Source organism: Schistocerca cancellata, unplaced genomic scaffold, assembly GCF_023864275.1.
Source record: "Schistocerca cancellata isolate TAMUIC-IGC-003103 unplaced genomic scaffold, iqSchCanc2.1 HiC_scaffold_808, whole genome shotgun sequence".
NCBI lineage: Eukaryota > Metazoa > Arthropoda > Insecta > Orthoptera > Acrididae > Schistocerca > Schistocerca cancellata.
The window spans coordinates 1,174,585-1,186,575 of record NW_026046819.1 but is presented as its reverse complement, the minus strand read 5'-3'; positions in this window follow the sequence as shown (position 1 = coordinate 1,186,575).

Genomic DNA, 11,991 nt, shown 5'->3' with positions numbered 1-11,991 from the left:
GGCGTCGCAGTTATCTAAAAACACTAAATTGTTCTGTATCTTCCTTCCTAACATTACAGTCGTACTTACTTTTCGTGCTCTTACCACCGGACATTTTGCATTTTTCTTATTATTTCTCATTCCAATTTACTCACGTCTCTTGTTTAATTCTTTTAACATTTCAGTCATACTTCTTTCGCTCTCTGCCAATAACACCACATGATCCGCGGGTCTAATACATTCTGTTCTCCTAACAACAACCCGCTCCCCTCTATTTAGTTTCAAACGTTTCTGAATGACATGCTCCAAATATATTTACACACTAAGGAAATTAAACGTATCCCGGAGGAACTACCCCAGTGCGATGGAAATCGATACACGTGATGTACGTGTAGGGGCAAATGAATGATTACAGTTGCAGAAAAACTGTATGATTAATTCAAGAGAAAGACCTTCACCAATTGATAAGTCAATAACGGATCCTGACGAATATCGAACCAAACTCAGTTCAGTTGGTTCGTTACATCGTCAAAATCGCGACCTGCTTTAAAGAACTCGCCCATTGTGCTCCAAACGTTCAAAATTTGTGAGAGACATGGCAATCTTGCTGAGCAATGTATTGCCTGGCATGTACAAAGACAAACACGTAGATACTATCTCCGTGTGTGGTGCGTAAATTGTCGTCAGGCACCTCACTTAGTGTCCCGCGCAGAGTTCAAGCCGCCATAGAGACAAAGGGTGGACACACTGCATATTAATGTCCACTAATAGGTGCCTGTACACTTACTGATAGGATAGTGTATTTCGAAATGTTAGCATTTGGCTTTGCGCTTACAGCTTACGTGCGGCGAGTCGTCGTATCTCTAAAAAGAGACACCTCTGGCAACACTAGCTGAAAATGTCCTTCAAACTAGCCGTCCTGCGCTCTCTACCTCCGGTTATTCTCGTGGGCGTCAGAGCTGCCGTAGCCAAGACGCCCCCTGGGTAAACGCTGCGGACGTCTGCAGTCGCGCCTGACGATCTGTCACGAATTATGAAATGTATTCGCAGATATCAGATATAATACGACAACGGCCACACAATTTACTGGAAACGTACAGGATGTTCCGTAATTCCCATCACTAACTGCTAGAACTTGTAGAGGGGACTGAGTACATAATACTCGTATTTTAAATTGTAACCCATCTCCGGCAACGTACCGTGTGCTACAACCATTTGAAAACATGTTGGTAACGCTGTCACTTTGACAAGTAATTTGTTACACTGAAGAGCCAAAGAAATACCGTGTAGGGCCCCCGCGAGCACGCAGAAGTGCCTCAACACGCGGTGGCATGGAATCGACTAATGGCTCAAGTCGCGCAGGAGGGAACTGACATCATGAATCCTGCCGAGCTGCCCATAAATCCTTAAGAGTACGAGCGATTAGAGATCTCCTCTGATCAACACGTTGCAAGGCATCCCAGATATGCTCGATAATGCTATACAGTTTACAGGAAACGTACAGGATGTTTGGGGAGCTTCGTGGCCAGCGGAAGTGTTTAACTTCGGAACAGTGTTCCTGCAGCCACTCTGTAGCAATTGTGGTTTTGTGGGGTGTCGCAGTGTCCTGCTGGAATTACTACTACATTAGCAAAGATGTATTTATACGGCTGTAGCACGGATATACGTTTCCATACATGGATTCCATTTCTAAATATCGTCACTCAGTTCCCTAGAAGTTTTTAACGGGAATTTTGGAACGTCCTGTATCTCTCCAGTACCTGTACAGCTGTTTCCAGAATTAGTTCACTCTGCAGAGGAGTGTGCGCCGATATGAAACTTCCTGGCAGATTATAACTGTGTGCTGGACCGTGACTCGACTCGGGAGGTTTGCCTTTCGCGGGCAAGTGCTCTACCATCTGAGCTACCCAAGCAAGACTCACGCCTCGCCCACACAGCTTTACTTCTGCCAGTACCTCGTCTCCTACCTACAGCTGTTGAACCTCATTCGAAATATACGGATGTCTTTCAGGATTTCGGCGTTGTGCAACTTCGCAGAAACATGGCTGAATTATCCTGTATATCGTTATCATTAAAACGAAGCACCTTTCCGTCATTTCAAGCACTACTAAAGTTGCTAGGTGTAGGAAAAAATACTAATATCATACTGAAAATATCGGAGAGAAGCGATAGAATTCCTACAAACAACTTGAAGAAAATCATTTTGGGTACTAGGCTATGTCATTATAAAACAGTGAAACAACCAAAATAACGACATTTCGACCATCGTTTGAACGATCCTCTTCAGAGCGAATAAATGCCACGAAATTTGAAATCAGCAGCAGCAAAATGAAAGTTTGATTTGGAAACAACTTCTATTTCTTCTTTATCTTCGATTAATTTCCCGAATTTCCCGTCCGTTTCGTATGTTGCTGTCTTTATACATTTCTAGAGCTGGCAATTTTACATAGTAACTCAGGCCTGCAAACGTCATCTAACGACGCTACGGAGCACCAAAATACAGGTGCCAGCTCCGGCAAATGTTTGTAAATAGTGTGTGATGCCGTTATTATGTATCTATTTGAGGTGAGGGCCCCAGTACCGGAAACGAATGAGTCGAAAGTTAAAAGGGAAAATCGTTATCACACCTCTGACGGTGGAATACAAGTACTGATATTGTTGTTGCTAACTTTCAAAGGTAGTAGTATGGATCAAAGTAAGAAAAAATGTCCGGTAAACATGGGCCACAAAATGCGTACCTGAGGGGCTATGAGCACTTGTTCAATAGTGGACACATGTTTTATGCTAGCGAAGATGAACAAGTCCTCACAGCTCTTAAGGTATGCATTTTACAGCCCATGTGTACGGCACATTGCTTTCTTCTTTCGGTCCATACTACCACCTCTGAAAGTTTGCTGCCCTACATTTTAGCTACAACACTACCGGAACATACTGTTACACGTAACAGGGATGTATTCTCTTCTAATTTTCCGTTATATGGACGTAACCTCAAATTGATACATTTATCCATCTCCATCGTCATAGAAAATTGGATCTCCCTGTATACACATATTTTACAGACTGCAGCGCCTGTAACTTATATACTCTGTAGCGTCGCTGGATGACGTTTCCAGACATCGATTCCTATGTAAAACTTCATCAGCTAGGTCCCCTCTACAGACTCGATAAGTGTGTGGCATGACGTGTGAAACACTCTGTATGCAAAGTGAATAACATGGAAGCTGGGGCTAGAACCCCCCCCCCCCTCTCTCTCTCTCTCTCTCTCTCTCTCTCTCTCTCTCTCTCTCTCTCTCTCTCACTTCTCAACTATTAGCTTCCTGTTAAGTCTTACAACTGCTGTCTGATTTCTGGCCGAGTTCTAGATAACATGCCGCTCACTGTATTTTATCGGTGGTTGCATCTTAAATTCAAACTGTATGTTCTGGTCAAAACTGTCAGAAGTTATTTTCTACATCTATGGATGTTATAAATAGGGGTTGAATTTCTTCAACCGATCTCTAGCGGCTAGTGTGTTCTCACAAAATCGATTTTCGTCTAGCTCGTCTTCTCTAATGTGTTCCATTCCTCTGTAAATATTTTGGATCAGTATTTTCAGCCAGGACGTATGAAAGTGATGGTTCGGTAGTATTCGCACTTATCACTATTTGCCCTATTTGGTATTTGTGTTATTTTTTCGTTTAGTCTGAAGATTTAGCAGTCACGTCAGCTAGCATAGATGTTGAGGAGTGAAGCAGCAAACGCCGACAGAGTGAGTCCTCGCCGGTGCTGATAGAGCCCTCTGGTAGCGAAGCCCTGCACTATAGACAACTGAGTCTATGAGGGACTAGTAGCGACACCTAGCAGCGAAGTGTTAACTGACTGTGTGAGGGACTGGTAGTGACACCTTGCAGCAAAGTGATGAACCGCAAAATGGCCGCGAAAATTGAGTGACTTAAATGTCTAGTTGCTGTTTACTTCTTCCTTTACACTATTATTACAAAACAGACTATGGCATCACTGCTCGGTTTGTCTGTTACCGTATCATTGTGTATTTCACGCGTTACAAAATAGTTCTGTTCTCGTAACATAAAATGCAAACTACATCTCCAGTGACATTTATGTATGCAGCATGCTACATTCATCATTCCCTCTTTGTAATTTAGTATTACTAAAAGTTTTGTCCGCACTTTTAAGCATTAAAAATGGATATGTGGCTCGGAATTTAATAGTAAAAGAAACAGCCATACTGCCAGACAGTCTCTCTAATTAACAAAAATACGAAATGTAGGTTCAATTTCCTCTGCACAGTGAGGTGTCGGGGCTACTGTTACATTAAATGGTACCAAAATAATCGCACGGTATTGGGGGTTAAAGAATTTTGAACAGCAAGGGGAACTGTAAGTAAGTTTCTTGCAATGCAACGTTAGTGATATAACAGTACAACAATAATAGACGTTTGTCATCCCTTCTCCTTATTTTACAGTTTCGCTCATTACTGATGGCAAACGCCTTGCAGAGAATGTAACATTCTACATCTTCGGCTACGGCCTTTACAATCTCTTTCATTCAACTAGACTTAACTTGTAGAGGTAGTAATATAATTTCTTTTCTGATCCACAAGATACTTTTACAAAACGTAGAGGCAGAGAGGTTGTCATATAACTATTAATCGAAATATTATATGAAATAATGGACGTGTTAGTAAAATCGCCAAGAAATTCCTCTTATTAATGTTAAGTGTTATCTCTTTGATTCAGCATTCAGCTCACATAAAACAACGAGAAATATCGTTTGTCATTAAAAAAAAGAGTTTGTCTCATTAGTGACCTGTGTGAAATCAAACATCTCATTTTGACACTAGAATAATTTGAGAAAAATAGGCCTCTGTTCGTTTCTGAAAATGCAATTAGTGAAAACAATGTATTTTCAAAAGGTATTGTAAACTTTTACGAAACGATTTCATCTATAGAATTTATTTATCACATAGTCAATCATGATACTAAAAAGAACACATTGTTGTCTTGTGTTTTGCTATTGATATAATATTTTGCATTTTCTTATGACTTTGAAATAATTACTGCTTTTTCAGCACTGAGAACGTGTGAAATACAGTATGTAATATATGAATCAGTATTATAATTTTTTTTTCGGATATTGGCTGTTCACTACAAGAAAATGGCAGATGTTTGGGTATTTACCTCAGTAGTATTCAGCACACGAAGGAAAACAAGATATATTTTTTTTTTGCAAGGTTTTTATTTCGTAGTTGTAATCCTACAAATATTAATGATACCATGCAGTTTCTTTTGATAGTGAGGTATATTAAGTACTTTAAAATATATGTAGATGAAGTCTGGTTAAGCAAGTGTGTGATTTAAAATTTAAAATGTTTGCAGCAGCATAATCAGGTTTAGTTTGTAGTGTGGCAGTAAGCTCCACGTGGGATCCGAAGCAAGGACCCCACGGGGGTACCCGGCATGCGCCACATACCAGGGCAGAGGTGGGGACTAGTGTTCGGAAATCTGAAAATTCCAGCGCCGGCCGGGGATAGAACCCCGGCCCGGCTGGGGCGAACAGCCCCAGCCGAGGCGCTGGAACGTTCCAGACACCTTACCACTAGACCACCGGGGACCCCGGCCGTTTCCTGCTCTGAAGTCCAGCTAGTGGTCGTAGGGCACTTTCTGCTGTCCTCCGTGTTTACACCGAGGCAGGTATAACAGGAAGTGTTTACCTGCGTCCGCTGGATGTCCACTTAGTGTACGACTTATTTACCCGGCTGACGTTCGTGTCGCTATAATGTCCTTAGTTGCGATACAATTATTTGCAGGGACCGAAAATCTGCCTATGCAGTTACATGCAGTCGAGTCTCACTATTTGAACCTTTGTAATTCGATCGTGTTGTCAACTTCTATTTATCGAAGAAACCTCATGTGTTCGGTACATTCGAAAAACGGAAGCGACCGTCATAACAGACAGCCCCGTAAACATTTTGCAATGAAGTGTCAGCCGGTACGTAATAATCGATATCTGGAATTGTTTTATCGGTTATTAAGATAATCGTTTCATCCCTATACACTTCGAAAAATTCCCGTATTTTCTCAATAAAGCATAAGCACAGTACATAAATCCGTCGCGAAAATGACATCGAAGAAGTGCAGGTGTTCGACTACCACAGATAAGAAGTGGGTCCTTGAAGGTGCGGAACGGAGAGCAGAACAAAACTAAGATGTAATGTTTCGGCATTCCCTCATACTCGCTGTAGACACTCCAGAAGCAGGAAGATCAATTGGATAACGTGTCATGAGGAGCGAGGAATAAATTCACTCTCAAATAACTACTGTACGAGATGCCTCGCCGCCTCTTGAAGGGTGTTATGGGATTTTGCTGCCGTGGACTTTGCGACCCGTGAGTCAACGCGGTGTTTCTGACCACATACATTTTAGCTGCGGGTCCTCCGACCTTCGAAGGAAGCCGCGACAATGGGGGACGCTCTGCCTGTCGTTTTGTAATAAGAACTCCCCTCCACATTTTATCTAGGCTTAAGACTGTCTGTGCACATAGTGCATAGCCGTGTTTTAAAAAATAGTTATTTTTTTTACCTTTTCCATTCTACAACATTACTTCCTGTCTTATATTACGAACTTTTCGTAGGAATGTCGTAAATTTTAAACGTCTTAAATCCACCGAGTCATTATGTGTTCTTAAAATATCTTTTAACTCTTTTTCAACACATAATTCAGTGTGCGATTTGCAGGGGGGGATTTCCCCCCCTCTGCATCAGACCATCCCCTCCTCTGGTTTTAGTTTATGCATCGCAACCTGGGATGTTTATTTCCCACGCACTGGAGTAAAACTTTACATATAATTTATATTTGTGGAGCCGAACACTGAAAGTTTTTAATAAGTCTTACTATTAATACGTTTCAGTTTTCTATCATCAGAATAAGTACAACTTTTCCCAAATGTGCCTCTACTTTTGGAATTCCCCTCGTATAACTTTACCCGTATGTAGATGATTTTGTAAGTAAGCTTTACCTATAATGTACTTTTAAAGATATAAGAAGGGATGGCTTTTCTGACAGTGCATACGCGTCAATAGTGAGTTTCGGCATTAACATCTATTTATAAATAGCTGTTTAACCATGCGTAACGCCACGGTCAATGCTAATAACATATATAATTCTACAAACCCCCTAAGACACCCCCCACACTGGTAAAAGCACAATTCGCACCCTGACACATAAGTATCTTTTACCTCTTTCACTGAAGAGGCTGACCAACGGATTATTATTTTTTTTTTAATTTCAGGTATTGATTTTATTGCATTCTCCTTTAGCGTATTGATCAGAAATTGTAGGTTCAGATACCTTTGGCTTATTGAGTATCGTTTGCTATGCCAAACTTCGACAGCATTCATGGTCCTGTGCATGGAATTGATGACGGTAGAAAGCTGACCAAAATCACTTGGAAATAAATTCTCTGAACGCAGATAACTTTGATACAGTTGTGTTAGGTATCGAGGTATTACCTAACGCAACTGAAGCCAAGTTAGGAGTGAATTTATTTCGAAATAATTTCGGTCGACTGTCTGTCTTCACCAATTCCACATTTCAGATGGTGTACTAGGATTTTCCACCTATTGACTGACTATATAGTCTACGTATTCATGATCTTTTCGCCACTGGGCATTTGCTACGCTGTTACCATCCGTGCGTCATCAAGGCGGTAGGGTGGAAGATGTGCTCTACAACATACTTGCGGCAAGACAATCGAACTACTTCTTCATCCCTGTATCTCTCCACTAATCCCTGTTCTTGTATGTCTTCCAGAGGCATTGCTTGAAATGAAAATTACAACTGGAAATAGATGGCTCGGAGAACACTGTTTCCATAGCTTAATTTGCAGCCATTTCCAAGTCTAGCATTGCAGTATTAAATGACAGCCCAGATATGACAATTCTCGATTCAGAAAAAAATATTTCACAATTATTTTGACTTTCCTCTGGTAAAAAAGCTAGTCTTCCGTGCTTCAGGTATCAACATGCAATGGTGTACAGTTGTCCGAAATGTCCGTCCATAAGAAGAGCTTTATTTTCACACATTTTCTCCCTTTCTTCGTAACTGATCACCCGGATTCATTTGCAAATTTTCAAAAAAACTTCAGTCACTTTCAAAGTCTCTTCGCGCAGCTGAATCCCTGAACTAATGCCACGGTTATGGGACATCCCAGTAGCTTCCCTTACACAGTGCAGTCTTTCTCATAATTCGTCATACTTGCGACGTAATCTAAACGTGTATCTCGCAAATCTTGAAATTGCTCTTTAAACCTTCAGAAAACAGTCACTGTCTCCTCTCCGCAGATTCTTTGCCTGCATTTACGCATTCGTTTCTCAATCTCCACATCTGTTTCGTCAGGTTGGGCGAGGAACTTACTGTTCAGCCATGATTCTACCATTTACAATTTTTAAACTGCCGCTGCTCCTATTTCGCTCGGAGTTCATGCACAGGCAATTGGTATACATTTTCGGTGCTACTGGTACCGATTAGCGTCCTTTCCTTTTCCTTTCCTTCTTCTTACTACACGGTCCAGTCACATTAACGTAATCACCGCCTGTGTCCGACGTCAATGTGCAGTAACCACTCACAGACAGCGGGTGGCAGCACTAGGAGTGTAGGGTATGCGTAATGCGGAAACTCAACCACTTATGTGACATCCAAAAGCACGTGATCATTGCCTTTCGGGCCACCAGTGGACGCATTTTCGAAACGGAAAAGTTCGTAAAATGTTGGCGTGTTGCCATATTTAAAGCACTCCGTGCATGGCGCTGTCCAGAACCGACGTTGAGGCCGTTGTGGTGCCCCACGGGCCATACATGACAGGAGTTAAAGTAGGCTGCAGGTAAATAACGTGCAACTGTTCAGCAACTGACCACGCACGTGAACCGAGGGGCTACCGACAGTGTCTCCTCAAACACCACTCGGCGAAAAATGCTGCGTGTGGGTCTCCACAGCAGACGCCTGGTCCACACACCTATGCTGACTGCTGTTTATCGGGGACGAAGGCTGGAATTTCCACGCCAGTTCTGCGACTGGGCTTCCACTGCACGGTGACAAGCGGGCTTTTCCAGTGACAGATAGTCGTTGGCGTGTAGGGCGTGATTCACCTGAAAGTGAACACCCTGCAACAGTCGACGGCAGGGTTAAGACCGGAGGAAGGATCGTTTTGGTCTCAGAAACGTTATCGTGACACTCCCGCCGTGACATCGTCGTTCTGGAGGGGCACAGTGCATGAGCAGAGATATCCGTCGGAACCATTGCCACACCTACATGGAGTTTGTTTTCCCTCGGAACCTACCAGCAGAACAACTGAATGTGTGACACAGCTTGCAGTGTACGTGCGTGGTGTGAAAAGCACCAGGATGAGTTTGCTGTACTCCACCGACCACCAGGCTTCCCGGGCTTAACGGAATCGAGAATATGTGGGACCACCTGGCTCAGGCTGTTCGTGTCCTGGGTCCTCAACCGACAAACGTAGCGCAGCTGACTGAGGGACCGGCGTCGGCATGGCTCAGTACCTCACTGCCTCCTGCACGTTTCTCAGTTGTCCGCGCTTCGCGTTAATTGTATCCTCCTACAGTGACTCGCTGACGACACTCTCCCGTACACGACAGCATCATCAACAGCCGCAGATTGCTGTTCACTCTGCCTGTCACATCATTTATGTCTATACAGAACAACAGCTGTCTGTTACACTTCCTGGGACATTCCTGACGATACCCTTGTCTCTGATCAACTCTCGCCGTCGAGAACGTACTGGTATCTATTATAGTCTTTGAGCCACTCACATATCTGGGAACCTACTCCGTATGCTCATACGAGGCCCTTCGTTAACAGTGTTACGTTTAATACATTTGTTTTCGAAATGACGTAAGTAGAAATCGTCCCAATGGACGCATTTCTATCGCAAACGTTTACATTTATCTTCTGGCAGTTAAAGTTGCGTGATGAGCCTTGCGGGTGCACCAATCTGTACGTAATTTAAGCATCTAAGTTGTTGCAGTCGACAAGTAAGGAACACAGCAAGTCAAGTTTTAGTTTTTGAAAACTCAATTTTTGGCCGCTTTTGCTGCCTTGTATTTGACCTAGGACCTTAAGATTTGGCACGAACCGAGCTCTGGCAGCCACATTCCACAAGAAAATGCCAGAAGTGGTAATGTGTAGGAAAAACCGCAGAAAATCTTACGTTTAATACATTTGTTTTCGAAATGACGTAACTGCAAATCGTCACAATGGACGCATTTCTATCGGAAACGTTTACATTTATCTTCTGGCAGTTAAAGTCGCGTCATGAGCCTTAGGGTGCACCACTCTGTACATAATTGAAGCATCTAAGTTGTTGCAGTCGACAAATAAGGAGCAGAGCAAGTCAAGTTTTAGTTTTTGAAAACTCAATTTTTGGCCGCTTTTGCTGCCTTGTAGTTGACCTAGGACCTTACGTTTTGGCACGAGCTGAGCTCTGGTAGCCACATTACACAAGAAAAAGCCAGAAGTGGTAATGTGTAGAAAAAACCGCAGAAAATCTTACGTTTAATACATTTGTTTTCGAAATGACGTAACTGCCAATCATCACAATGGACGCATTTCTCTCGGAAACGTTTACATTTATCTTCTGGCAGTTAAAGTCGCGTGTTGAGCCTTGCGGGTGCACCACTCTGTACGTAATTTAAGCATCTAAGTTGTAGCAGTCGACAAGTAAGGAGCACAGCAAGTCAAGTATTAGTTTTTGAAAACTCAATTTTTGGCTGCTTTTGTTGCCTTTTAGTTGACCTAGGACCTTAAGATTTGGCACTAACCGAGCTCTGGCAGCCACATTACACAAGAAAAAGCCAGAAGTGGTAATGTGTAGAAAAAACCGCAGAAAATCTAACGTTTAATAATTTGTTTTCGAAATGACGTAACTTCAAATCGTCACAATGGACGCATTTCTATCGGAAACGTTTACATTTATCTTCTGGCAGTTAAAGTCGCGTGATGAGCCTTGCGGGTGCACCACTCTGTACGTAATTTAAGCATCAAAGTTGTTGCAGTCGACAAGTAAGGAGCACAGCAAGTCAAGTTTTAGTTTTTGAAAACTCAATTTTTGGCCGCTTTTGCTGCCTTGTAGTTGACCTAGGACCTTACGTTTTGGCACGAGCTGAGCTCTGGTAGCCACATTACAAAAGAAAAAGCCAGAAGTGGTAATGTGTAGAAAAAACCGCAGAAAATCCTACGTTTAATACATTTGTTTTCGAATTGACGTTACTGCAAATCGTCACAATGTACGCATTTCTATCGGAAACGTTAACATTTATCTTCTGGCAGTTAAAGTCGCGTGATGAGCCTTGCGGGTGCACCACCCTGTACGTAATTTAAGCATCTAAGTTGTTGCAGTCGACAAGTAAGGAGCACAGCAAGTCAAGTTTTAGTTTTTGAAAACTCAATTTTTGGCCCCTTTTGCTGCCTTGTAGTTGACCTAGGACCTTAAGATTTTGGCATGAACCGAGCTCTGGCAGCCACATTACACAAGAAAAAGCCAGAAGTGATAATGTGTAGAAAAAACCGCAGAAAATCTTACGTTTAATACATTTGTTTTCGAAATGACGTAACTGCAAATCGTCACAATGGACGCATTTCTATCGGAAACGTTTACATTTATCTTCTGGCAGTTAAAATCGCGTGATGAGCCTTGCGGGTGCACCACTCTGTACGTAATTGAAGCATCTAAGCTGTTGCAGTCGACAAGTAAGGAGCACAGCAAGTCAAGTTTTAGTTTTTGAAAACTCAATTTTTGGCCGCTTTTGCTGCCTTGTAGTTGACCTTGGACCTTAAGATTTGGCACGAGCGGAGCTCTAGCTGCCACATTGCACAAGAAAAAGCCAGAAGTGGTAATGTGTAGAAAAAACCGCAGAAAATCTTACGTTTAATACATTTGTTTTCGAAATGACGTAACTGCAAATCGTCAGAATGGACGCATTTCTATCGGAAACATTTACAT